The 23958-nt window shown below is 49.4% G+C and overlaps 1 protein-coding gene across 3 annotated transcripts in view; it reads left to right on the top strand.

Annotated features, from left to right (window-relative positions):
- The window catches only part of MORC3 (MORC family CW-type zinc finger 3), a 918269-nt gene that overhangs the window by 320292 nt on the left and 574019 nt on the right, over positions 1–23958 (top strand). The gene's annotated exons all lie outside the window — the stretch shown is intronic.

Raw genomic sequence — 23958 nt, 5'->3', positions numbered from 1 at the left:
AAGGTACTGTAAAACCAGACTGAGCGTACTTACCTCTCGCGGTGACAGTGCTTGAAACTTTCCCAACTCCCAGGCCTAATTGGCTTGTGACCCAGCATATGATTCTTCTTGCTACAAACTATTCCTAAGAACGTTTGCAGAGACTTTTCCGTTTAACTACCAGAATTGCTTTGTCCTATCCAAGACTTTAGCCCATTGACTTTGGCCTAGCCTATTCAATTGAATTGACTCTTCTGGTGAACTCTAAATATTTGCACTGTCTAAAGAATATTGTAACCTTTCATGTTCTAATAATCTTTACCTTTTGCTCCTCTTGAAAAGTATTTCTGAATTGGTATTGAAGTGCATTTGTGTGTATGATATAATTGCCTCCTATTGAATGTTTTATAATTGAGTGGTTAAAAATAGTATTTTTAACAAAGAAACCTTGAGTAAGAGTTTATTTGAACACCTGTGATTGTAGACCTCTGTGTAATATCTTTACAGCCCACATTCCCTCTTGAGATGAGCCTGGCTACTCAGCCCCGCTACCAAAACTGCGTGGTACAGACTTGTACCAAATGTTTGTATTGCTTACACCTGTAGTCATAGCTGTCTGTAGTGGTCCCAGAGGGTACTGCATTCAAACTTTGCCTAACCAATAGCATCAATAGGGTTTTATCCCGATTGATAATCAGGTCATTGGTGTCTGCATATGCCCACAGTGCCTCAGCTGATCTCTGTATGCCGCTAAACGTGTGATCCAAGATCACTAGTCGGCATAAGCCAGTACTGTGCAATGCGTGGTGCCAATTTTTGGTGCACAATTCTGGGCTGATTCTAATGAAGCAGGAAGATCTGATACAAAAAGGTTGTACAGCAAAGGTGCTGTTACACATCCCTGTTTTACCCTGCAATTCTGACTGATGGATTCCGTCATAGTTCCCTGTGCATCTAGTGTTAGGCGCACTGTGGTGTTTTTATGCAACAGTTTTAGATAATACAGTATTCCAGGAGGGCAGCACATAAGATCGAATTTGTTCCAGAGGCTCTTCTACACACCGAATCAAAAGCTGTTTATAAAATCGATAAAGCATACAGTGGATGACTGTTGGGACAACGCGCTCTGGTAACAGCCTACCCTGTTCATCTAACTTTAAGAGAATTGTCACTATGCCCCCTACCTATCGAGCTATAGCACAGTCTACCTGTTAGCCTTCCCCCCCATTTTCACCCTCAGTATGTTTACCACTCCACCACCTGATTAGCACAATAGGCACAATATGCCTTCTTAACATCTTAATGCTTTGTTATAATGCAAGCTGACCCTTGCATAGACTCCAAGTCTCATTAATCGCACCATGACCAACACTACCACGCCCCATCTCCCTACTTTACACACCACACATGCTATCACCCATGTACCTAACTGCCACTCTAGTCTTCTCAGAATTAGAACATGCATTCTACCCATGATCTTCACCTCCTTCTCCACACATGCCACACACAGGAACTGCAGACTAGGAACTTGCACTTCTGTTAGACCTAACACCCCACACCAGGGACCGCGCTCCCCCAATTCTAGTACTGTGGAGCCACCGTCCAATGTAAAGCCCGTGCCTAGCAACACCAAACCACTTAATTCCATGCATTAAGGAGCTAAACAGCCTCACCTAAACAAAAACCACCTGGCACCGCACCTCAAAGGCGCCCTACTCAATGTCTGATCTCTCACCGCCCATCCTTTAGAAATCAACAACCTCATCACTAGTCAGGACTTGGATATATTAGCCGTCACTGAAACATGGCTACATGAGGCATCTGGTCCGAGTTTAGCACTAGCCCTACCCGTAGGCTACTCTATCCTCAGACAGATAGACCATCTAAAATAGGAGGGGGGTAGCTCTGATCTTCAAAGATGCCGTCCATTTTAGGCATATACCTCACCCGTAGGAAGGCAATGCAGACATCCTATCGACTAAATTGTCACTCTCCCCAAATAACACTATAAATATACATGTTATCTACCGGCCTCCAGGACTCCTGGCAGACTTCCAAGGTCAAATCACCCACCTACTTAGCAAAAATATCAAAAAAACTAGTAAAACCCTACTCCTAGGCGACTTCAACTTCGGATTCAATGATCCCAATGATAAAGCTGCAATCTCATTCCTCAAGGACCTCACAGATATGGACTTCTCCCAGAAAATTACGACCCCCACCCTCTCCAAAGGTAGAACCCTGGACTGGCTGGCTGACCACAACTGTGACTCCATCACGTCAAACACCATCTACCCATGGACAGACCATAGCTGTATACAATTTACCATCCCCACAGCTCCAAGCAGTAAAACCATCACACATAAACCGGGCACTTTAGCTAGAAGCTCTTAAAAGTTAACCTCTGACAACATATGACTCCTTCTGGACATCCCGTGCTTCGCAGCGCCTTTCTCGAAAGACCCTAACATCTTAGCAGATATTTTTAAAGTCACCCTTACCAACGCAGTTAACACCATTGCCCCATTGGAAGATAAAAAAGAAAGTCATTCCACTCAAACTCCTGGTTCTCAGAAGACCTCCAAACGTTACGCAATAACAAACGACAGGCGCAAAAAAACTGGCAAGCCAACCCTTGCAACACCACCAAAGAACTGTTCAAATCTATTGCCAAAAAATACAAAAATGCCATTTTCAATGCCAAATCTCAAGCCTATAATCTCCGAATATCTGACACCAACTCACAATCCAAAGACCTCTTTACTATCTTTAAGGAACTCACAGACCCTGCCATCTCCAGAGATGAGATTGTTACAGATGAAGCATGGTGCAACAGCATACAAGCCCCTATGCTAAAAAAAATAGACCTTCTTCAAAACAAAATTAGTGACCATTATAACACCTTACTGAAAATGCACCAGCCAACTCAAACACTACCCATCAGCAGAACTATCAACGTCCCTAAATTAGTCTTTAATGACATCTCAGAATCAGAAGTCACACATCCTGAAACATCTGAAGCCATCGCAATGCAAAGGTGATATGTGCCTCGCTAAGATCATCAAGGAGTGCGCAGAGCCACTCGCTCCACTCATTACCGCTTCATTAATGCCTCTTTTAAGACGGGCATCGTCCCTGATAACCTTAAAGAAGATTGGGTGCGCCCCCTCTTAAAGCCAACATTCTACCCAGCACAGCCCAACAACTACCGGCCTATAAGAACTGTCCCTTTCCTACTCAAAATATTAGACAAGGCAGCTCATAGTCCAATCCAACTCTACCTAGTAACTAATTCCATCCTCGGAAATAGACAGTCGGGATTCCGCAAAGGGCAAGGAACCGAAACGGCCCTTTTAGAGCTAAAAAAATCAAAGGACCCAAATCCTGGACAATGGTAAGCCCGCCCTCCTTCTCCTCCTAGACCTCTCAGCGGCGTTCGATCTTGTAGACTACAAAACCCTCAACACACACCTTACGCACTCAGCTCATTTCTCCGACCAAGCTGCCGCCTGGATCACCTCTTTCTTAGAAGGAAGAGCTATGAAAGTCTTCTCTAACACAGCTAACGCACTCCCTACCATCATACACTGTGGTGTTCCACATGGATCCTGTACTGCTCCTACGCTGTACAATCTCTTCACTAAGCCTCTTTTTGATAAACTTGATGCACTTGGGATCACATATACAAATTATGCAGACGATACCCAGGCGCTCCTCCCCCTAACAGGCTCCTATAACCAAGACGCTTCAGCCCTTAGGCAAATCTATGCCACCATCCAGGCGTGGATGGCCACCAATGGCCTATGCCTCAATGGGGACAACACTGAAATTCGTATTCTTGGCCAAAATACCACTCTAGCCAAGTTAGACTGTCTTTATTCCAACTTTAACATTCATAACTGCATCAACCCTGTCCTAACATCTGTCAAAACCCTAGGGGTCAAACGAGATAAGTTCCTAATGGAGGAACTCCTGTCCCCCGCACACTTTCACAAGCTCATAAATTGAGTCCAAACAGTTAAGGTAAACTTTTGTACACACTGTGATTGTTTAGTGCTGTTGCAAGAATGATTCAATTCTGTTCATTTACATCAATATCCAATTTCATGAGTCTCAATGATGACCATCAAAACATATTTTTATAAAGAATGTTTTCATATTTAGTTTTATTTTTCATTTGTTCACAAGTGGCCCAACGCGTTTCGAGAAATACATCTCTTCTTCAGGGACATATTCAATATTTCAATCACATCTAATGATAAATTACAGAGAAACATATAATTTGTTTTGCTAAGTGTTGTCAAATTAATTTTGTAAAGAATAGAATAGATTATGATTTTGGTGTTGTAAATTCAAGTGCCTATATTCATCTCTTAAGTTCATCTGAATTATCAACACATGATAAGTATACAGATTTGCTTAATGTTTGACTTATTGTGAAGTAGGTGCATTCCCTCTTTCTATATTGAAGTCCACTTTACTAGCTGTCTGAACCAATTGAATCAGGTATCCCAATGTCAAAAAAACATGGGAAGTGTACTCCAATTGTGGATGGGGAGGTTGCCAGAAAAACAAACATGTCTATATTACATCAAATACATTTATTTGCGCATTCTCATTATTCATGATGAAAAACAGGGTTACTACATACATTTTAAGAAATGATATTCATGTCCTCTCCAACCCTTATCTTGTTTGGCCCCTAGGGTTTTGACAGATGTTAGGACAGGGTTGATGCAGTTATGAATGTTAAAGTTGGAATAAAGACAGTCTAACTTGGCTAGAGTGGTCTTTTGGCCAAGAATAAGAATCTCATTGTTGTCCCCGTTGAGGCATAGGCCTGGATGGTGGCGTAGATTTGCCTAAGGGCTGAAGCGTCTTGGTTATAGGAGCCTGTTAGGGTGAGGAGCGCCTGGGTATCGTCTGCATAATTTGTATATGTGATCCCAAGTGCATCAAGTTTATCAAAAAGAAGCTTAGTGAAGAGATTGTACAGCGTAGGAGCAGTACCGGATCCCTGTGGAACACCACAGTGTATGATGGTAGGGGCTGCGTTAGCTGTGTTAGAGAAGACTTTCATAGCTCTTCCTTCTAAGAAAGAGGTGATCCAGGCAGCAGCTTGGTCGGAAAAATGAGCTGAGTGCATAAGGTGTGTGGTGAGGGTTTTGTGGTATACAAGATCTACCGCGCGGTCGGGCTTTAAAAAGTGCATGGACTGTAAGTCCAAGATGTCCTTCACAGACCTGCACTGTATCTGCTAGTGGTGTCTGGGCGAGAGCCACGACACAGACGACTGCTCAAAGTGCCAGTCGTTGACTAGTGTTAGGGAGAATTCTCAGAAATGTGCTAATTCCCTCCACCTTGGAGACCCCCCAGCAACTTTGCTGGATTTTGAGGACTTGATTTTTTTTAACCTGGAGAGAGTGTGACCTTTTCCCCACTCTATGTATTTTGATGTGATTTTGACCTCTGTGTTTCTTTTGTTTGTGGAGTCTGACGAACTCCATAGGCATCATTGTTTACATTGTGTCACACAGCACCTTCAGTGCAGAGGCACAGGGAAGTCTTCCAGATTTCCCAAAGGTTTAAATACCTTCTCTGGGATACACTACTGTTGCCCAGAGCAGTAAAGTTAAATTGACTTTACTTACCATTGCAACTTTCTAGACCCAGCACACACTATCTTACAATAGAGTGCTGTAGGGTTACTTGGTATCCCCTGTGTCTAGATGCTCATTTAAAAAATGTTGTTACCCTTTCCTCACTGAATGGCTGGTGGCAGTAGTTTCATTTGAACTACCGTGGTTTGCGTTTACCGCGGGCTGTGTTCGCAGCTCCAGTAAAGCAACCGCAGTAGCCATGTTGTCAAAAATGGAGCAGGGGCCATCTTTGACAAAATGGGCCCAGTCTTCTTTTTTCGCCTTTTCTTTGTGGAAAGGTCCTTCTAGAGATTTTCTCTGCGTGCCAAGCCAGGTTTGGTCTTTGTTTCGCCTTTGACGGGATTCAGGAGTGAAGCCCGCCTCTGGCTCCAGAGTGTCTGGGGTAGGCAGGAAGTGAGGGAGGTGCCGAAACTCCCTGTGCTTAGTCTCCTAGGAGACCCAAATGCACTCTGTGGTGATTGGCTGGCTGAGTGTCCGGCAAGGACAGTCACCCTGCTGAGAGAGTCACAGCTAGGCTGGAATTAATGGGAGAGAACTGAATAAAAGGCGAGTCTTTTGGCTTGGAAGGCAGAGTCGACCACTGGATGAAGGAACCGAAGAAGAACTTGAAGAGGACGCCTGCTGCAACTCCTGGACTGTTTGTTTGCCCGGTGAAGCCCTGCTGCAGTGCCGAGGGCTTCACTCGGCAAACCAACTGGTTGCAGAGCTGGTTGAATTTCCAGAGTTGCTGCTGGAAACCGTATAGCCAGGGAGAGGAACACAAGATTGTGTGCGTTGCTTTTAAGCTGACCTAGAGCTTTTGGAAGATCCTCCAGACTCCCAAGAAGCAAGACTGACAAGGCCTGAGCACCCTTAACAGACTGCAGAACCCCGGAAGCAAGGAAAGTCCATCTCGACAGCCAGGAACCGCAGTGTTGCTATTTGCGGTCGACGCGAGGAGCTCAAACACGAAATAGCCACTGAAAGTGAAGTTTGCCGGTTGCTAGTTTTGACCGTCCCAGTGCATTGCAGGATTCCTCTGACGTCTTCCCTCTTGTCCCCACGACTGAGGCCCAGGAACAGGATCTGCAGAGCTGCACAGGAACAGAAGTCATCAGCTGCATCTTTTCTTCATTTCTAAGGTACTGTAAAACAAGTGTAAGAACTTACCCCTTGCTGTAGAAGTGCTTGAAACCTCCACAACTCACAAGTCTGATCAGCTTGTGGCCCTACATTTGATTCTTCTTTTTTTATCAAAGACACCTAAGAACTTGTGCAAATACTTTTCCATTTACTTACCAGAAGTGCTTCATCCTATACAAGACTCTTGCCTATTGACTTTGGCTTGGCCTTTTGAATTGTATGACTCTTCTAAGAGGATCCAAAAGTGTTTGCCCTGCTTAAGAAATGTGTGATCTCTTGTGTTCTAATAACATTTTCCTTTTACCAACTTTTAAGAGTATTCTAAATGCCAACAGTAAGATATATTAATGTCCCCAGCACCCTTGTTATTGAAGTCACCTGTGGGTGGAGGTTGTGTCTGTGGGCCATCCCAAAAGGGCCTTGTCTGATCCAGAAACTGAGTGTACAATATTGAAGTGTATTTGTGTTGCTATTGTATTGCTCCCTTCTGAAGAAGGCTTTATGACTGACTGATAATTAAATTAATAATTGTTTATGCAAGAAACCTTGAGTGTAAGAGTTTATTTGAATACCTATAACTTTAAATCTTTGTAACTCCACTACTGCTCACATTTCCCCTCTTGAGATGAGCCTGGCTGCTCAAAACGCTACCAAAACTGTGTAGTACAAGCTTATACCAAAGGTTGGGTTGCCTATACCTGTAGTCCGTTGTTTGTAGTGTTCCCAGAGGGTACTGCATTCAAACTTTGCCTAACAACTGCCAAGGCCTTGCAGGAGTGTAGGGGAAATTGCAGGTATGTCGGGTATCCAAACACTGTAAATCCCAAAAGACTACTGGTCTTTCCACCGACTACTCGAGGGCTGACTCTCCCATCGGAGGGAGTCCAGGGGATCTCGGTCCTGGAGTGGTTCTCGCCACTCGTCCTCGTCTAGGCACTCACGGAAGCTGCGGCACCGGTTGCCTTCCCCGTCAGATGATGGCTCTGTGAGGAAAGTGACTTGCCCCACTTCCTCTACTCCGGAGGAGTGGGAGGCATTCAGGGAGAAAGTGCTGGAGTTTTTTCAATCTCGGGGCACTGTTCCGTCCGCACCTTCGGTTGAAGCCGGCTGGGAACGGGCTCGGTCCGACGCTCGCGTGCCTTTGGGCCCGGGCAGTCAGCGTGATAAACATCGGGAACTGTCGAGGTCCCGTTTGGACAAGGCTACGCTAGACCGCCAGAGACGTGCCAGATCCAGGTCGCGGTCTTCGTCCCCGATGAAACCGTTGTCTGGGAAGGTGTCGACACCCTCGGCGCCGTGTCCATAGAGTGCGGCTTTCGGGGCCTTGCCCTCAGTCAGGTCCTCGGCACCCTTGTCGACGCCAAAGCAGTCTGCGCCTACAGGCCTGAACTTGCCTGTGGAGGAGGCCCCTATGGCTGTGGAACCTCAGAGAAAGGCGCGGTCTAAGACTGTGAGGCCTATTCTTGACTCCAGGTCTGCTCCTGTACCTAGGAAGGAGTTACTTCATTCGCTACAGAATATCTGAGGATGAGGAGAGGTCTGATGTGGAGTTGGAGCCTTTTGATGCTCCTGGTGACACTTCAGAAGCTCCTGACATTGTCTTTTCTGAGGACAGTCAGTTGGAGGATCTGTGTCAATCTTTACATGCCAGTGGACTGGACACCTCTCCTGAGATGGAGTTTGGCAGGCCAGAGCCTGGGGCTCATGCTGAATCCTCCTGTAGGAGGTTGATGTCGAGAGTTACTGAGTACCTGGGGTGGTCCGGCCCTCCAGTTGAATTCAGGATGACCTCACTGACCTTTTTAGATCGGGGTCCGTCCACTGACCCCGTGTTGCCTTTTCACTTGACGTTAAAGAAAGGGTGGCTGCGGCTTACCACACCCTGGAGTTTCTTCCAGCGGGCAACAAGTCGTTGACTAAGAAATAGTGCCCATCCACTAGCGACCCCAGCTAACTATCCACACACCCCACTCCTGAGAGTTTGGTGGTTCAGGTGGCCACGGCCACCTCGATGCAGGCGGCGTACCCTACCATCCCTCCAGATAGGGACGACAAGCGCTTCGATGGATTGGCACGCAGGGTATTTTTGGCTGGGAGTATGGCTCTTAAATCGGCTAACTCCACCTGTGCCTTAGCCACATTTTTGCACACTCTGTGGAATTGTCTCTCTGGCGGCTGAGCATATTCCCGAAGGGGAAGAAAGGGATGGGTTCCTTGCTAATGTGCAGGATGGCAAGGATGCGATGTGTGAATCCCTTCAGTCTGGGTTTGACACAGCTGATCATGTCAACCGGTCCATGGCTGCGAGCAAAGTGATATGCAGGTTTGCGTGGTTGCGGAAGTCGGGGTTTGCACCGGATGTGCAGGCCTGTCTTCACAACATGCCCTTTGACGGTTCTCATTTGTTTGGCAGCAAGACTGACGAGAGCCTTGAGAGGTTGCAGACCTCCAAAGCAGCTGCTAAATTTTTTGGGCGCAGCTGGGCGTCAACCTACACCTTTTCGTCCTAGGGGACAGCAGTGGAGAGGTTCCTTTCGTTGCTGCTCCTCTTTTGGTAGAGCGAGAGGAGCGGCCAGTCAACGGGGCCACGGTAAAGGTCCTCACGGTGGACGGGGACGAGGTGCCAAAGCTGCTCAAGCAGTTGCCCCTTTGCCATCGGGCACTGCTGCAGCCGCTCTAACAGCTATGAGGCCAGGTCTCATTGTTCGCCGGTAGGGGGTAGACTGTCTCAGCATCTCGAAGAGTGGCGAGCCATTAATTCAGATGCGTGGGTTCTGGAAACAATAACCCACGGCTACTGCCTACCCTTCCTAAATCGGCCTCACGACAATCCACCGGGGAAACTCTTTGAAGATTCCGGATCCGCTCCTTGTGCAGGAAATCTTGACCCAGCTGGAGATGGGCGCTATAGAACTAGTGCCTGTGGCGGAGAGGAACAAGGGCTGGTATTACCCATATTATTTGATTCCCAAGATAGACGGAGGACTGAGACCCATCTTGGACTTGCGTCAGGAAGGACAATTTCAAGATGGTCACTTTTTCTCAGGTCCTTCAGGCCCTTCGACTTCAGGATTGGTTGGTTCGCGGTTGGCAGCTCGCACCTTCAGTTTCGGATCCTGCCATTCATGTTGACCTCCACCGAGGGTCTATTCCAAGCTCATGGTGGTGGTGGCAGCGTATCTCAGGAGAAGGGGGAGGGGTTCACGTCTACCCCTACCTGGATGACTGGCTGATCCGGGCGTGTTTTCCCGAACAGGCTATGGATCATATCAGCCTCACCTACCACCTTCCCAACAGCTCCAGTACATCAGGGCTGTGTTGGACACGTCCTTGGAAGTGCTCGCCACCCAAGGTGAGGGCTTATCACATTGTCGAGATGGTCAACAAATTTCAACATGCCCCGAGTCTCCCGGCTTTCGAATTCTTAAGGTTGCTCAGCCTCTTGGCATCCTGCATTTTTCTGGTGCCAGAGGCTAGACTGCGATCCATTCAATGGGCTCTCAGGATGCAGTGGTCGCAATTCTCAGACAAGATGTCGGATCTCCTTCAGATTCTGCTTGCGGTCTCACAGGATCTTAGCGAAGGGAGAGCCTTTTTGGCAACCGTGGCCGGAGGTGACAGAAGTGACAAATGCTTCCCTCACAGGATGGGGAGCTCAAGCAAACGAGCTGACCACCAGCGGTCATTGGTCTCCGTCAGAGTCCAAACTTCACATAAATCTTTTGGAGCTGAGGGCCATCAGGCTAGCCCTGAAGGCTTTTCTGCCGTTTGTGCGCGTGAAGAGTGTCCTGATCATGACGGACAACACAGTGGCCATGCATTACCTCAACAAAAATGGAGGTGTAGTGTCGCTCCCACTGTGCAGAGAGGCGATGCAGCTCTGGTTCTGGGCGATACAGCTCGGCAGTTCATCGGGCCGTAGAGGAGAATGCAGCAGCGGACAATCTGAGCAGGCAGAGTGCGGTCTCCCACGAGTGGGAGTTAGCTCAGGAAGTCTTTCAGGAGATCTTCGCCCTTTGGGGAACCCCTCAAGTGGATCTGTTCGTGACTGGTGCCAACCGGAAGTGCGAGACGTATTGCTCAAGGGAATTTCCTCCGAGAGGAGCTTTAGGGGACGTGTTTGTCGTGGATTGGTCATTGTCACTTCTGTATGCATTTCCTCCGGTCCTCGTCATTCCTCAGGTTCTAAGGAGGTTGCAGAGGTTTGGGTCCCACATGATCTTAATTGCTCTGGACTGGGCCAGGAGAGCGTGGGGGTCGGGTCGGGTTCTCCATCCAGAGGTCAATACTCTGAACCTTCATGCATAATTTCTAAATGGTTGAGATAAAAGGATTGGGACCTCCCGGATGACGTGATGGAGGTGTTGCTTTCAGCCAGGTGTCCGGCAACCAAATCCCTGTACCGTTGCTGTTGGCGTAAGTTTTGCGAAAGGTGCAGAGGACACGTCGATCCTTTTCAGTGTTCCATTCCGATGGTTCTTTCTTTCTTTGGCCCACAAGGGTCTTCAAGTGGGTACCATTAAAGGTTACCTGCCAGCTCTATTTTCAAGCGCTTATCTGAAGAATGTTATTTTAAGGTTCCTTTGATTACCCAGTTTCTAAAAGGGTTCACAAATGTGTTCCTGCCGTCTCCTTTTCAGGTGCCGGTTTCGGATCTGAATCTAGTTTTGAAATTCTGGATGGGTGCTCCGTTTGAACCTTTGCACTCTGGTCCTTTGAGACAGTTGACATTCAAGGCAGTTTTCTTGATTGCAGTTACATCTGCTCGCAGAGTGAGCGAGTTGTAGGCACGTTCGTCTAAGCCACCCTTTACTGTGTTCCACAAGGATAGGGTTGTACTGAGGGTATGTCCTTCCTTCCTACCTAAGGTAGTGTCTGAGTTTCATTTGAGCCAGAAGGTGGTTCTTCCTGCTTTCTATCCTCCTCCTCATCCTGGTAAGGAAGAGGAGAGACTCCATAGGTTGGACCATAGGAGAGCTTTGAGCTTTCTGTTTGGTAACAGCCTGGCCCAATCGGTGTCCAGTGTATCCCCCAAAAAGTTGGTTGTCGACTCTGACCATGGACATCCTAGAAATGACATGCATTACTTACCGTAAAAGCATTTCTGATGTTTGTAAATCTGCTTAGATTCACGTGCTGTGCATATGGTCCGACATCCAGTGGTAGCTGCAGAGTATTGCATCTTGTCTTTCGAGAATCGAAAGAGGACGTCGACATGGGTGTGCCTGTAACACTATCCCTAAGTGACGTGTAGTGTACCCAAGATCCCTCGCGCGTCGAGGTCCCTCAGATTGTTTTTTTCCGCCCAGCGTACTTGTCGCCTTGATGCGGAGCTCGTCAAAGACTTTGCTTATTGTCCCATCAACCTTTGGTCGAATAATTATATAAAATATCCATATCACCCTATCTGTCCCTTATTTTGACAGCTGTTACAGACCTCCGCCGAAGACCTTCAAGAACTCTACGGACGGTGATCCAGTCGGTGCTGCTGACCACGTAGCTGGGCCTTCCGCTGCCCTATACAGTAGGGAGAGTGGGGTCGGGGTGGACATTTCTATACAAATTGAGAATGCCTTTCCATCCTCTTTCCCTTTCGGTCTTCGTCACTCTACCCATCCTCAGCTATGGAGAGGACTCCATTTAGGTTTTGCTCTAATTGTAGGAGCAAATTCCCTTGGAAAGATAGGCACAGACGGTGTAACCAGTGCATGCCCCTCGATCACAAGGAAGAAGGATGCGCGGCTTATAAAAGACTTTAAAGGAGCATAAAGTCAAGCAGTGGGCGGCTTACGGTATGTCAAATGCCGAATTTTCTGCCGCAGCCACCGAATGTAACGACAGCGAGAGTGACAATCATACCTCCGAACCGGAGGTTGACGACCTTTTGACGGAACGATCGTGTTCCACATCGTCTGTCCCATGCCCCGCTAGGCACGGCTTAGGCACTGCTATGGGGAAGTCGCACCCCGGCGACAAAGACGAACATGTACACAGCACAAAGCACACAACCCCAAGTCAATCTTCGGCCAGGTCGAAGAAGACTTCAGCGTCAATGGGTACAACGGAAGCTCCGGCGGCACCCGCCGACCGTCGGGATCGGCAGCCCTTCCCGCAGCTGCAATTGAGCCTAGCGACTGGGCCAACGAAAACAAATGGCACTACCCCCAATATATCAGATTCTGCCGAGGCGCATTGCAAGAAGGTGTCCGGCGATGATGGGGTTCCGGAAGGCGGTTCCAGAAGACAAGGCCCCGGCACCGCTAAAAAACGCAACTGTTGAGGACAAGGCCCCTACACTGGCGAAAAGGACTCCTCGCATTCGCAGGCTGAACCTACGTGCCTCCCCACTGCGGAGGACGTCACTGGCAGCTTAGCCAGGATTGTCGCCTACGATGCTCAATTGCGACAGACCGGGGATGCACCGAGGCCCACGGAAAGGCCCAAGGATCCGCCGAGGTCCAGGGATGGCCTAAGGAGGGTACCAGAACCCACCCATAAGTCGAAGGAGAAGCACAGAGACGTCTCACCTCTGTCAGTGCCCCAGGAGGAGTTCTCTGAGGGCGAAGAAGGACTATTCTCAATGATGAGACGAAAATATTGACGCTTTTCTGCATGGAAAGGCTGGACAGGTTTGTTTCCCGTTCAGAACCCACACCAAGGAGGCCAAGGGATGAGAGCTATGTGGACCCCAAAGTTTCCAAGACTTTTTGACCCCTCTTTAGGAGAGGATATATACAATTACGACCTAACAGAGGATGACATTCATGCTGATACCAAGGATGAGGAATTCATCAACCTAGAGGGCTGGGAAGAGAACCCAGATGTGGGTGACCCCCAACCATGGCAATCCCCGGATCATCAAGACCCTGATGTCCTGTCCCTGGACTCTCCCCAGTCCACTCCCACTAGGCAACAACCATCGCCAGTGGATTACCAATTGACTTTTAATGTAATGTTACGTAAAGCAGCTGATCATTTTAAAATTGCTATGGATGAGGCGGTCCCCGAAGCTGACTTTGTGGAGGACATCCTTAAGGAGAAACCACCGGCCAGCCAGGCCATTCTCCTCCTCAATTCAATTAAACGTCTGGCTCCATACTTATCGACACCTGCTCTCACAAGAGGTGTCAACCTGCGAATAGAAAAACTCTTTCGCCCTTCTCCATCAGACCCTCTGTATATCAGAGGTCATTCCACCCCAGACTCCCTGGTGGTGACTACTACACGAAAGCGGACAGGGGTCCCTTTGTCCCTTTCCCAACCGTAGAGGCACCCCCTGATAAGGAAGGTAAACTACTTTATGCCCTTGGAAAAAGGATCACGGTTGCGGCCGCGTTCTCAACGCGCATTGCCACCAACAATACCACCAACAATACCTTGTTGGCCAGCTACGCCGATGCCCAGTTGGCTTTACTACTAGAAGGCATACGGGAGGTTCCCGAGCCCCTATGCACTAGTCTCCTCACCACTATCTCTGAAGGCAGACAAGTGAACCAGAGCATTCTTAAGAATACTTTGGACTCCACAGAAACGGCTGGTCGATCCATGGCTCAGGGCACACTCATGAAAAGACATGCTTGGCTACGGAACTCTGGATTCAAGCCAGAAACGCAAGCATCACTAATAAACCCGTGGAAGAATCCAACCTGTTTGGGAAGGCGGTAGATGAGGCCCTTGAAACCGCAAAAAAGGAGCATGACCCCTTAAAAACACTGGACCAGATTACACAAAAACTAATTTTAAATGTCTTTATTGGCATTTTGTCATGGTTACATAGCAAATCTGGTGATTCATTCATGAGAGGAAGGAAGGGAAGAGAGAAAGAAAACTCCTTGAAAAAAACATAAACAACATTAACTGTCTCCATTCGTTGAAAATGTATTCCAATGTAAGCAGTTCCAGTTTGGGGGGGGTTGCTCGGGGAGCAGGGGCAGAAGGGGGGTCCCAGCCGTTTTCCAGAGGTGTTCCAGCTTAGGTGCCACCGTGGGTGGCAGGTCACTGTGGTGTTCGTGCAGAGGCGCTCATGGGGGCATGTCATCTGAGGGGTGGAACATGCTCCATGCTAGTTCTTTCCAGGCGTCTAATGCCTCACTTGTGACATCTACAGATCTGGCAACGCTGTCTTCCCAAGGTTCAGTTTCCGCGCCCATCCAGCATTCCAGTTCTCTGTACCATGTGTTATATTGTGGGCCGGCGGGTCGTTTCCAAGCCATTTCGATTGTTCTCTTAGTTAGCACACACGCTTTGTCCATGAGTTTCATTGTATGTTTGGATTTACCTAGCCTGGAGTAGTTTCCTAGTAGGCATTTGCTGGGGGACCATTCGTATTGTGTCATGCCTGCCCTTTTACAGGCCTCCTCCACTCCCGCCCGGAGGCCCTGCACCTTTGTGCATTTCCATAACATGTGAAAAAGGTCTGCTTCGTCAGTGTTGCACCAGACACAGTTGGGTAGTGTCTGCGCATTGAACTTCGCTATTTTGTGTGGGGTTAAGTATGTGCGGTATAATAAGTTTAGCTGTATGAGGCAGAACCAGGAATTCCTAGATACTTCTTTGGGGTAAGTAAGCACCCTGTCCCATTTTTTGTCGGTCATTGCCGTCCCCAGGTCTTCTTCCCACCTAGATCTCAGTGTGGCACTGCTAGGATTCGGGATGTCACTTAGCTGGCCGTATATTTTGGATACTGGTCTCCCTCCCTCCCCGAGGTTATATAACAGTCTCACGAAGGTGTCATGAGCACTGTTTCCAAGGAGTCAGGACAAGCCCAACATCCCCGGAAGCAGGCTCACAACCCCCGCCCCTGGTCCCAACCGACCCCTATCGGGGCCCTCTGGACCATGTCCTGGCGCCGTTGGCGCCAGGCTCATAAGAATCACTGGTCCCGGCGCCAGAGGTGCCGGGCTCATACTTTGGGTAAAGGTGCTTGGGTGGACTTACCTGTAGCAGACCATGCTGCATACTCACCTTCACAAGTCCTGGCAAAATGAAGCTCCAGCCTTCTGCTGGGTGGGACTATTTTTCCAATCTGGAACTACTTTCTTACCTGGGTGGGGCTGGCATCACTCCTTGACTCTAGAACACAGGAACTCTTTTTCTCTTGGGCGAGGCTGAGGAGGAAGACACCTAATCACCTCAACACTATTTAAACCACACCCGATTGGAAGAATGTGCTTCGCGTTATTCTGCATCTGCAGCAGGACGCTCAGCGAGTCAGCTCCAGTCTTCTAGTGATATCTTCTGCTCCAGCCTGTGAAAACAAGTCAGATCTTCACTTACCATCCAGGGATCCAGTCTCCGGCCGCACCTGTCAGCAAAGGAACATCAGGTTAGCAAAAGGCAACGTTTTAGCAGCCGCGCTTACTTACCTGAATCCACTGCATCTCCCGAATCCCGCGGCCTCTACCTGTAAGACAAAGAACTCCGGTTAGTTCAAAAAAAGGGGAAATTGGACACAATTATATTTTCACCTTCCGGAGCTGTGTGCTCCTCGCCATCTCCTCTTCTGCCGCATCTCCGCATCTGCAAATCAAGAAAAAGACATTAAGAGGTGCGAATAAACCTGTCAGCAAGCATATTACTTACGTGCTCCTCCACGTGCACGGACCTTCATACTTACGTGCATCCGTATGCTCAGCATATAGCATTTCGGCACCTAAGAAACAAAGGCAAAGACTTCATTAAAAGGTGCTCTCGAACTTTACAAACCGACCAGCATCCGCTCGTGCAGGAAACGACGGCATCGCTTCTTCAGCAGCTTTAAACCCTCTGAGGCTACAAGAGACTTAAAGCAATCCCAGTGGAGTAACTGGAACCCAGCGCCCCTGCATCAGTCGCAGGATGGAGAGCCCAGCATTTACATATCTAAGGTGAGAGCTCATTCAGACTTTGGGCGGCCTCAGGGAAAAAACGAATAAGGAGGAGAAGCCCAACCAACAACCAGCCATTAATCCCTTTTTCTTCCGCCTGCAGACACCTTACTCTACAAGTCAGACATTCCATAAGAGGAGGTCCGGTCCAGAGAACCATCCGAGTCCTGCGCTTCTCAATTGAAGACACGGTAACTGTCCAGCCAGGATCTGCGCCTCCGTGGGAACCAGGTGAGCGTTACAGAAGGGGTCTGCTTCTGGTTCCTCAGGCCAGGTCTCCCACTTAGCCCGTGCTATCCTGCAAATTCTTTGGTACCATAAGTACTGGCCGCTAGGCATGCCATCCTCTTCTTGTAGCGAAGTGAACTCTCGGAAAGCGCCCCATGCATATAGGTCCCCCCAGGTGTAAACTCCACCTCTTTCCCAGAGTCTAATATTCTTCAGCTCTGCGCTAGATTTGCATAGGTCTGCGATCAGTGGAATTTCCGGTGAAAATGGGTGCTTCGCATGTAAGTGTATTTTGGACCTGTGCCATATTTTCCTGCCCAGTTCAACGCGTAAAGGGTCCTCCCTCAGGAGCTGTAGGGGCGCCCAGATAAGTTCCTTCAGTTGTATTGGGGAAACCATTTGGCACAGTAGGGTTGTTTTGGACGTGGTGTCGTCCGCCAGCAACTTTGTTATGAAGATAAGTTGTGCCGCTAAATAATATTTCTCCAGGTTTGGAAGCTGTATTCCTCCCTGTTTATATGGAAGGACCAGTGTGGAGAGTGCCAATCTGTACCTGTTTTCCCCCCACAGGAATTCTGGAAGCAGTTTGTCGAGCAGGCGAAAGAAGGGGATATTAATGTAGTAGTGCACATTTTGAAACCCGTATAGAAATCTAGGAAGGACAATTATTTTAATGATTGATCCCCTGCCCATCATGGATAGAGGAAGCTTAGACCAGAAGCCTATCGATTTGCGCAGGGTGGGAAGCGCTGCCTTGGTGTTGTGCTCGTGCATTAGTGTAGGGGTGTGCATGATGTTAATCCCGAGATATCGAAATGAGTTTGTTTGCCACTGTATTCCCACCAAAGGGAGGTCTTCTCCATTCCTGCCCCTCAGGTCTGCTAGAGGGAACAGGCAGGATTTTTGCCTGCTGAACTGTATCCCAGAGACCTTGGAGTAGTTGTCCAAGATTTTTAGCATGGTTGGTACACTCAGATGCGGGTTCCTGACATATAAGAGAACATCGGCCGCATACAGGGAGATTACGTGGTCCAGCCCCCCCACCCGTATGCCTGCGTCGAAGAATTGCTTCCTGAAGAAGATGGCGATGGGTTCTAACCCCAATATATAAAGCATGGGCGATAGCGGGCAGCCCTGTCTGGTTCTCCCTCCTATGTCCCATGCTGCTGAGATGCATTTCCCGGACTTCACCCGCCCTCTTGGTTTAGTGTAGAGCACTTTCACCCATCTAATGAACCTTCATCCAAAACCAAAACGTTAAGTATCAATGTCAACCATTCCCAATAAATAGAATCAAAGGTCTTAATGGTGTCGAAGGACAATAATGCATACAAGCCTTCTTTCTGATTGGTCTGGTCTATAATATGCTGAAGTCTGCGTAGGTACAGAGTGGTGTTGCGGCCCGATACAAAGCCATTTTGGTCAGTGTGCACTATTTCGCCTATAACTCGGGACAGCCTCTTGGCCAATATTGTAGTAAGAATTTTGACGTCGTAGTTTAGCATTGCGGGGGGGGGCGATATGAGCCGCACTCGTCCGCAGGTTTGTTGGGTTTGAGTATTGGGACCACGAGAGTTTCTCTCATGCTGTCAGGCAAGACTCCCTCCGCTAGTGCTTCCTGAAAGACCTTGTGTAGTATGGGTGTCAGGGATGATTCATAGGTTTTGTAAAATTCTGAAAGCAGCCCATCACTGCCAGGTGCCTTACAGGTGGCTAGGGATTTAATTGCCTGTTATATCTTCTGTGGTTATGTCTGCTTCCAGTGCTTCAGTTTGTGTGGGGGAATAGTCTGGGCAGTCCTATGTCGTCCAGGGTGTTTGTGATCTCTTCTAGGGGAATCTGGTCTTCGTGGGAGTAAAGCTGGGCGTAAAAGTGCTTGATGGTGTCGTTGATGCTCAGCTGCGTCTGGTGTAGGTTGCTGTTTTCGTCTGAGTGCAGTGGTTAGGTGTCTGGGGTGTTATTTCTTGCAGAGCCAGGCCAGCATGCAGCTGGGTTTGTCCGCTTCGGCGTGTGCCCTGGTGGTTCTAGTGGTGTAGTTGAATTTAGCAAGTTTGCCCCAAACCTCCTTGCATTCTTCTCTGAGTGTTCTAAGGGCATCTTACCCTTGTTGACTATCCTGGGGGCTGGACTCTAGCCTCTCGAATTCCTTCTCCCGGCTCTCCAATTCTGACTTTAACAGCCTTCTAATCCCTCCCGCTTTTGCTATAATCTCTCCTCGCATTACCACCTTCAGAGCATCCCATACCGTGCTCACCTTGTGTACGCTTCCCATGTTTCGCTCTATGTAATTCTCTATATGATAGGTTATTTTTTTATTTATATAGAGTCTCGGAGTTCGTCCCTAGATGCCTGGTCTTTCAGGGCTTCTATAGGCATTCTCCACATGGGAATGGGGGTCTGGGGCCAGTATTATTCCACTACACCAGCAGGGGTGAGTGATCTGAGATAGTTCTCCCCAGGTATTGCGCCTTTTCTATTTGGAATGTGTGTTCCCTTCCAACAAAGATATAGTCTAGTCTGGTGTAGAGACCATGTGGGGATGAAAATGAGTATCCTTTCCCCTGGGTGTAGTTCTCGCCAGGTGTCAGCCAGTTCCAGGTGTTCGAGGATGAAGTTCAGTGCTGTTGAGGCCGCCGTCGGGCTGCTTGTGGGGGGTGTGGACCTGTCCAGATTTGAATTGTGAACGCAATTGAAGTCCCCCCCACCCCCCAAATAAAAAAGCCATTCCTGTGCTGTGCAATTTTCACATACATTGGGTTCAGGTGGGCTGGGATATTGGTATTGGGGAAATACGAATTCACAATGCATACCTCTGTTTGTTCAACGTGGCTCCATAGTATCACAAATCTGCCCTCCCGTTCTGTCTCTGACTTGGTTCATCGGAAGGGGAGGTGGGGAATCAATCCAAGTAAACACCCCCCTTGCGTACCTGGAATAGGTGGCTCCAAACCCTTGTCCGCCCCAGTGGTCTTGCAGTTTGGTCACAGACTCCTCTGTACAGTGGGTCTCCTGTAGCAGGGCTATCCCAACCTTCTTCCTGTGAAGATATGACTTGATTCGATTTCTGCGAAGGTAGGTGCCCAGTCCTCGCACATTCCACGTCAACACGTTGATCCCTGCCGCCATGTTGTTTCGGGGGGAGGTTCCTGGGTTCTTTTTGGCCCCAAGCTATTAGTTTTCGCCGCGGCCTCTGAGCGGGACGGGTGCCCCGCTGTCCCATAGTGCTGCCCCCTCAAGCCCGCTCCCTCTTTTGACCCCCCAAGAGTCTTTGCATCGTTAATTGGTGACTTATCAACACGATAATGTTAATCTTCATTCCGGTGAATGACAAAACAAAACTGAACAACAGAGAACTGCCTCTAGCAGTCGCTTTTAACTGGCAACGCTCTGTGCTCCCGCGTCTGGACCATTCCAGGTCATTAAGTGTGGGTATTGTGCCGGCGTCCGGCCTGCACAGGTTCCGGAGGGGTGGGTTGTAGTGAGCTGCATGTGTGGTTCCCGGAGCTCCCGTCCGGAGTAGCTAACAGCAGTGTTGCAGCAGGTTGCTTATGTGTTACCTTGTGTTCCCATCCACATTTGAAGCTAATATTGTTGCAGCAGTAGGTGGGCTTGGTTGACTTGCATCATGCGTTCGTGTGTTATCATATGTAGGTTTAGGTGCATTTTGCTTCTTTCTCATCTGGCATCAGCTCGAGTCGAGGGTTCCTCTTCTCCGGCTAGGTTGTAATGCTCCAGCCACATGTTCGCTGCAGCTGGGGTCTCCAAAAATATCGCCATTTTAGATAACCTTCAGGCGGGAGGGGTAAAGCAACATGTATTTAAGGTTGAGTTTTTGCAACCTCGCCTTCACTGGCACAAAATAATTCCTCGCACGTTGCACTGTGGGGGTGTAATCTGGATACATTACTATCTTGGAGTTGTTTCGTGTGATCTCCCCCCCCCTCCCTTGAGTACCTCAGTATTGTTTCTCTGTCGCAAATGTTTCATATTTTCACAATTATTGGGCGTGTGTGCGATCCTGGTGGGGGCTGTTTTTGCAGAGACCTGTGGGCCCGTTCCACAGTGAATCCCTGGGTGAGTTTTCTGGCCCCGATTTCTCATTGGAGCAAGGTCTCCACGAAGTCGGTTGGGCTTGATCCCTCCATGACCTCTGGTATTCCAAGTATTTTTATATTGCGTGCCCCTCCGCTTCTTCAGATCGTGCTTCGAGTTGTGCCACCTTCATCTCAAGCTTCTGGACCTTTGCTTGCAGGTCGGAGGTGGTCTCAACAGTGCTCTGCAGACTAGCTTCTGCTATGGTTTCCCCTCTCTGCCAGGTTGCAGGCATCCTGACGCATCAGCTGCATGTCTGACTTGACTTCAATTTTGGTGTCGAACGACCTGAGCGCTGCTATGGCTTGGAGTACCTGTGTATCCTTGGGGGTCTTCGTTGGGAGCGGGTAGTTCTTCGTCCTTGGCGGCTTCGTGCTGCGATTGTTGCTTGGGCCTAACCGCTGCTAATTAATCCATTATGGACGATTTAGGCTTGTTTCGGGAGGGGGACATCCTTAATGTGGTTTCTCATGTTGCCGTGGTGGTGTTGGTCTGGGTGAGGGATTGCTGCTATATGGCAGGTGTATAGACGTTTTGCAGGGCCTTGGTGGGGCCTGTCCTAGTCTTGGGCGAGGTTGGGCACTTGTATGCGGAATTGTGGTACCTTTCATGGTGGTGTTATCCAGGTTGCAGGTCTTGGGACTGTTTCCGGTATTGAATCCCAAGTGTGGTGTTGCCGATTCAGGCGTGTTCCAGTTTCACCAGTGCTCCCCAAGATTGTGTGCAGCGGTGTTCCTGCAGGCCCAGTGGGATCCTCCTCTTCTCTCGCAGGGTCTGGAGCTTTGGTGATGGTCTGGGCCCCAGGCCGTGTGCCCAATGGTGGTGTTATGTGGTGGTGGTGGTGGGTGGGTGTACGGGCCTGGCAGTGCGCCTCTTTGCCTCGTTTGTTGGTGCTTGCAGATGGGTCTGAGCGTGATCTCAGTTGTGATCCCACGCTTGCTCCAGGGCTCAGAGATTCGTTGAGTGCTGTGCTCGAAGAGGCTGTGTTACAGCGTGCCCAGTCATGGGTGTCAGTACGTGTTCAGGCTGCTGGTGTCCCCCGAGTAACTCTCCTCGGCCCTGGTGTGAGCAGCGGGCCTCTGTGCAGGTGGGGCGTCTCCCCTCCCAGCAGGCCTTCTCCGGGCCCCCCAGTAAACCTCACCAGCCTGCCGTTCTCCCAGGCTTGTTCTAATTTGTCCTCGCCTGAAGTGCCACGGGCCAGAGACCGCATGGGTCACAGCGCGGGCCGGGGCTTCCACTTACTGTTGGTTGTCTCTCCCTAGTCCGAGGCCGCCTCTCTGTCGGTGCCCCTCCGCCGGTCACTTACACAATCCTTCAGTCTGCCCTTGCTGTGCTTAATGCAGACATTTCCTGTGGTCTGCTTGTCCGCTGCGTATAATGCGCCTCTTGTTACTGAGCTGGTCCTTACCGTTGGCCACCGCTCAGTCTCCGGCAACAGCAGCCGTTGTCCTCAGGCAGCTTCACCCGTCCCTCTGTGTCATGGGCGCATCGGGGTCTCCAGCACCAGCCAGCCCGATGTCTTCTCGCTTCCAGTCGGGGTGGCCGCTTGCTCCTTGAGTCGGGCTGCGGTCTCCCTCGTAGTTCGGCAGTCAGCCTCGCCGGGTGCTCCTGCAGCCAGTTGCCTTCGCTGCACCAGCCCCAAAGTCCTCCACCGCTGTGGTCGGGGCCCTCCACTGCGTAATGCATTCCAGTAGTGTGGCAATCAGTCCAGGCGGGGTCCTCAGAGTTTGATGGCGCAGTCGTCCGCTCGCGTCATCCACAGGGCCACTTCGCCTCCGATGCACTCTTCCCCCACCGCTCTTCGGGACGCTGCTCAGACCGCCATCTTGCGCGCCTGTGGGTCCGCTTTCAGCAGCTTTGTTTCGCGTGGGACCAGCTCCGATTTTCCCCGTTCTTGCAGTCGGGTGCAGAATCGCCTCTGCTGCTTTCTGGTTGCGTTTGCAGGGCTCAAGGTTGTGTGAAACTGCGATTACCAATGATCGTAGTAGGATATGGATGGAGCTTCTCCGAGGCTTGCCTTCACTCCATGAGCTCAGGCCACGCTCCTTGACCAGATTACACAAAGACCTCTACAAGAAGATGATCTGGGTCCAAACGGCTTTTTTGTGGCCAACTCTTCCCTCAACAATACTCATCGGGAAACAATTGGAATTCTACACAGGGAAATAGCGAATACACCACCCTGTATCCCCAAAGGGATATACGCCGTGGCAAAGGAAGAGGCCGGATCTCTAGGCCCAGAGGCTCCCCGGCCTCGGGTTCAAAATGACCCAAAGATTAGGGTCCCCTCCCATGCCTCCCCGGTCGGGGGCCGGCTAACATAGTTTCTTCAGGTATGGGAGGAGATAACTACAGACCAGTGGGTGCTAAATATCGTGGCCCACCGGTACTGTATAGAGTTCAACCGGTTCCCAACATTCTGGCCTCCACGAGCAAGACGACTGACACCAGACCATCTTTGCATTCTTCTGCAGGAAGTTGAAACACTACAGGAGAAAGGAGCCATTGAAATCGTAGCTCTGGCACAGGTAAAAGAAGGTATTTATTCAGTGTACTTCCATGTACCCAAAAAGCATCTAACCATGCGCCCTGTTTTAGATCTGTGCCCAGCGAGCAAGTTTGTAAAGCCACAAAAGTTCTGCATGGTCACACTACAGGAAGTAATTCCACTGCTGTCCCAGGGGGATTTCATGGCAACACTGGACATGAAAGATGCATACTTTCATATTTAAATGTTTCCAGCGCACAGAAAATACCTCAGATTTATGATACAGGACAAGCATTGTCAGTTCAAAGTACTACCCTTCGGCATAGCATCGGCACCAAGGGTATTTACAAAAGTTCTAGCGGTGGCAGCAGCACATCTGCGCAGGCAATCCATCCCGGTCTATCCTTACCTCGTTGACTGGCTCATAACAGGGGACTCTTACGAAACATGTCTGTCAAAAACCCAAAAGACGATAGATCTTTTATTCAGTCTGGGATTCTCTATCAACAAGAAGAAATCCAGC

This window comes from Ambystoma mexicanum, chromosome 7p (genome assembly GCF_040938575.1).
Source record: "Ambystoma mexicanum isolate Mex_15411 chromosome 7p, UKY_AmexF1_1, whole genome shotgun sequence".
NCBI classification, from domain to species: Eukaryota; Metazoa; Chordata; class Amphibia; order Caudata; family Ambystomatidae; genus Ambystoma; species Ambystoma mexicanum.
Note: the sequence above shows the minus strand (reverse complement) of the source record. Positions and strands in the feature narration are given on the sequence as shown.